General features: G+C 35.5%; 1 pseudogene; it reads left to right on the top strand.

Annotated features, from left to right (window-relative positions):
* The first annotated feature begins 325 nt into the window (after positions 1–325).
* Positions 326–1,155, top strand: LOC133762285 (cyclin-G1-like; annotated as a pseudogene).
* Positions 1,156–5,109: the final 3,954 nt, after the last annotated feature.

The raw sequence follows: 5,109 nt of genomic DNA, 5'->3' as shown, positions 1-5,109 counted from the left end.
CTCTTCCTTGACCCTGCAGTATCTCCACTTTTATTAACGTGTGTCTTGACGAACTATCAATGTGCTCCCTTCCTATTCCGCCATCTTGCCGCTCTCCCCATATGTGCCCTTCTTTCTATCAGACCTTACACTGAGTGTCGGACCCTTGCCAGCAAGGGTCCAACATAGTCATGACACGGTCACTGTTCATCGGTTCTCAAGGAACTTTTACTTGTGGGGGCAGAAGGAAAGCGGGGAGAGGAGAAAAGAAGAGGAGGGGCTGCGGCGGCATTTTTTGTTCTGTTAAATTTGATTTGGATTTTAAATTATGATTGAAGCCCAATAGAAGAGGAAAGGAATGTGCCACTGGCAACTGACTTGATCCGGATAAGTCAGTATAGGTTCACGGTTTCAGACTTGATGAGAATGGAAAAGATTGTATTGGAGAAGGTGTGTTGGAAAGTCAAACTGCCTTTCAGTTTCTGCAACTCTATTATTCACTCATTCAAGAGAACTTGCCATTTGAAAGGAGAAATAACCTTAATTTTGAAAGACTGGAAGCTCAACCTAAGGCATGTCACTGCAGGATCATATTTTCTAAAGCAAAGCCTTCTGTGTTGGCTTTGTCTATCATTGCATTGGAGATCCAAGCACAGTAATGTGTGGAGTTAACAGAAGGAATAGAATGTCTTCAGAAACATTCCAAGATAAATGGCAGAGATTTGACCTTCTGGCAAGAGCTTGTATCAAAGTGCTTAACTGAGTATTCATCAAACAAGTGTTCAAAACTGAATGTTCAGAAGCTGAAATGGATTGTGTCTGGGCGTACTGCACGGCAGTTGAAGCATAGTTACTACAGAATAGCTCACCTTCCAACAATTCCTGAAATGGTTCCTTAATTCATGAATTTGGATCATTGTTATTCTCCATAAAGGAAATTATCAGTGCTATCATTTTCTTTTACAATGGGAGAATTAAAATATCATTTCTCTTCAAAGTAAACAAAATGGAGTTGCAATAGCAAAGGTGAAGTTTCTACACTGATTTGGTCAGCTAATATTTGAAGACATTTAGTATATACAGAACCCTAAGGGTAAGGAATTATCTAACCTTTGATAGGTATGTTAGTCATTTCATTAATCAGCATAAAAAAAGTATGTTCCTCAACAACCCAAGTTTTAAAAGTAGCATTAAAATCGTATTTTCTTATTGAACATCATCTTGCTCTCTGAAGACCCAAGCTCTGGCTCATTTAAAGATATACTAGCTGAGTAGGACAATAGGACCAAACTTTTGGATCATATTTGGACTAATTTGAGAATGTTAGCTTATAAGCAAAATCAGTATAAATCAGTATGAACTTGCATAGTGTATTTAAAGAAAAAGAAGATACAGCCAATCAGTCTTGATGTTGGGTGTCCGGAAACTGCAAGGGTGCCTCAACACTGTAGTTACTATAATATTTGGAATTCTGCGAAAGTAGTTACATGCATAAAAGATAAACTTGGGTCACTGGATATACATTCTTGCCATTTAAATTTCTTAACTAGTAGTAAGGATTTACCTTTTTCCATTCAAAATTAAATTAACATTTAACATATCTATAATTATGAAACTTAACCTGAACAGTTAGTTCACTTTTAATAGTAATATTTCACAGATGTCTGATAAGCTGGGTTTTTTTGTTGTTGTTGTTGATTTAAGGAGGATTATTACAGCAACAACAATGAACACTCTGAACCCTACATCCCTGAGCTATGGATTCCATGATGTTTTCATGAGTTTAAATTTCAAGCCTTAAAACTTTACAACTAGATGAGTATGATGTTCTCATGCTTGGGGAAACTGCCTAATTAGTATTATGCTATAGTGGAATTATGTTTAGATATAAATTCATCTGTGAAGCAGTCAAATCAAAGTTAAAAGCATAAATATGAAGCACTAATCACAAGCTTTGGAAAGTAAACTGTGAATCTTCATTTCTTAACATTGATTTAACTTTCTATATTTGACTGATATATTTTAGGTAGTATTGAAAATGCTAACCTACATAATTTAAATGTTTTAAATTATGAGGTTTTCATCAAAGTAACATTTCACAAATGCACTTTTAAGATACAACAAAGGTTAGTGTTTTAGGCAGTTTAAATGGTTTTCTGTTGCCCAAAATGCAAATAATGCAATCCTGAGAAGGGAACACAAATTTGAAGGCATTTTGTAGAAAGCAAAAAAAAAACAAACAAAAAAAAAAACAACTTGGTAATTTTGGCAAGTTCATAATCTTTAATATTTTTTCAAGAAAACAGATGATGTTTGTATGTGTGATAAGATCTTTTATATGGAATCTACTGTCCCAGTCTAGTCCAATCAAGAAAATTGTTTTCTATTTTATTAGTTGCTCAAATTATCATTCTGAGGACTTACTTCACTCCACTAAAGTAAGTTCAGACTAGATTTAACACTCCAGAAGTCTTTACTGAGTATTGTTTTCAGAAAATTGTCATTGCTTCTAATTTAGATTAGAATAAAATTCTAAAGAATATGCTTTCACTAATGCCCTTGTTGCATCTTAAGAACAGTCAGTCGACACTTCATAAGTAGATCACTGAGGCAGTGTTCAAGAAACAGTCTTCAGTGGGTCAGTGAATGTAAGGAGGTCTACAGTGTGATGGTGCCATGGATGGTTAACGGAGCAGTGCCTAGCCTGTGTTCATTCAGAGTGGCTGTGATCATTTCTGACATGATGTTGTGGACAAATACGCAATAAAAAATGAAAACCAAAGAATCACAGCGTATATTATCCTTAAATTTTATAACCTGTGTTTTATGGGTAACTTCAGTTTTCCCAAAAGGCTGGTAATATTTCAATTATTTTGATACATCAGTGTTAACTTTGAGTTGGCAAAGGTAACCTAACTAAATACCATTATCTTTGGTACTAAGTGATATACCTTTCAATAAAGTTATTGAAATGCAAAAAAAAATTATGATTGAAGCCAAAGGTTGAGCTAATTAGCAGTTGTCAGTGAAAGTCTTTGGCAGAATAAATGGTGAAAATAGTGCTGTTTGTGTCAGTTATTACCAGCATAGTGCTGTATAGCCAGGTACTTTTAATCTCAAGTACCTAAAACAGCTGTTTGTTCCCAGATTTGAGTGTTCACTTTCTATGGGCTCATTTCCATGGCTCTTTGATGTTGGTTGTGGCTCCTGTCTGGGACTAGTCTGGAGGGTAGGGGATTTAGGCTGTATGCGGTTTGTGTGGATTGAACTCTGCACAGTAAAGCCTGTTCTGTGGCAACGGCAAAAGAGGAGGAGTGCTAGCTCAAGAATGCAAGAATTTTTCAAGCCTTTTGTCACATGACACCAAACATAATAGATGCAATGGAGCTACAAGGCAGACACAATTTGAGAAGTAGGAATAGCCACTCCTCTTTAATCAGACTGCAAAAATCTCTTGTCCTAAAGCTTGGGCACTGGTATGGATGGAGGATCAGAGTCTTCACTGAAATCAATTGAAAACATAGTATAAACATCTGTAGCTTGAATGCATAAAATAAAAGTCTAAAACATTAAGAAAATTAATCTATGTTCAAATGAAGGAAATTTTGTATCAAATTTGCAAATACTTTGAATATTGTAACCAATTTTTTTATATCCCATCATCATAGGTATCTTTTTTCCTTTAGAATTCTTCTTAAAGCCTACATCAAAAATTTAATCCTATCTTTGTAAAAAGTAACTTTTCATCTAAAAGCCACATTGAAAGCTTAACCTTATCTATTGTGAAATTAACTATTCATCTCAAACTAATGTGTGTGAATTGGTGGTGAAGACAATACCATTAAGTCAGTAACTATTTGAATGTAGGAAACTGGCATGCCATTGTTCGAAAGAAATATTTGAGATTCTATCTCATTTAAACTTGATAATTCAATGTTTGTTAGTTGATATTTGCCAAGTGTATTTCTTCCTTTTTCCTTATTGTTATACTGATTACCTTTTAGAAGTATATTCATTTTATACTCTCATATGACAATCTGTGCTTTAATTATAAAATTTAATCTATGATTTTTATTCATTTATTTGAATTCTATTTCTCTACTGTTTTCTATTTTTCTGTTTCCCATTTGTTTTGTTTGATTTGATTGGTTTTATTCCACTCTTCTTTCTTTCTATTGGATTAGGAATATGTCTATCCTTTATTTCTTGTACTAGTTTGGAAACCATATATTTTGCCTGCATTTTCTTTTCTTTCTTTCTTTTTTTTTTTTCTGACAGGCAGAGTGGATAGTGAGAGAGAGAGAGACAGAGAGAAAGGTCTTCCTTTTTGCCGTTGGTTCACCCTCCAATGGCCTCTGCGGCCGGCGCATCGCGCTGATCCGAAGCCAGGAGCCAGGTGCTTCTCCTGGTTTCCCATGCAGGTGCAGGGCCCAAGGACTTGGGCCATCCTCCACTGCCTTCCCGGGCCATAGCAGAGAGCTGGCCTGGAAGAGGGGCAATCGGGATAGAATCCGGCGCCCCAACCGGGACTAGAACCCGGTGTGCCGGCGCCGCAAGGCGGAGGATTAGCCTGTTGAGCCACGGCGCTGGCCGCATTTTATTTTCACATACATACTTGCCTACAACTTTTTCTGACCCAAAAGTTGTTCTATATCTCCTGTTTCATCTTAAGCAAGACAAGACACTATAATGGATCTTCCTGCTATTACCCACCTTCAGCTCAACTGATTGGTGTGTATTTGAATGTAATATATCTCTGCTTTATGAGATTTTTGTCTTTATCATTGATTATCTGTGTTTCCACCATGGTGTATTTAAATGACTTTATTTTTGTTTAATATACTTAATTCTTAAAATTCATTATCTAAGTATACATACCTTTCTCCACATATAAAAATTCTTAGCTACTCTGCCATACCTTTACTTTCTTTTTGCTGGAGTGCCAGTTAGCATGTACGGAACTTTCTCAAACTATTTTCTATCTCTATTAACTATTATTTAACATTTTCAATTAGTTTATTCCTCTGTAATATCCTAGCTAAATTCCACAGTGTTTTCTCCTTATTCATTAATTTTCTCTATTTCTAGAACTAGTCTGTCGGCTTTCTGTTTTTTTTTTTGTATGTAAAG

Source organism: Lepus europaeus, chromosome 6, assembly GCF_033115175.1.
Source record: "Lepus europaeus isolate LE1 chromosome 6, mLepTim1.pri, whole genome shotgun sequence".
Taxonomy (NCBI): Eukaryota; Metazoa; Chordata; class Mammalia; order Lagomorpha; family Leporidae; genus Lepus; species Lepus europaeus.
The sequence above is the reverse complement of the archived record's forward strand: the minus strand, read 5'-3'. Positions and strand labels throughout refer to the sequence as shown.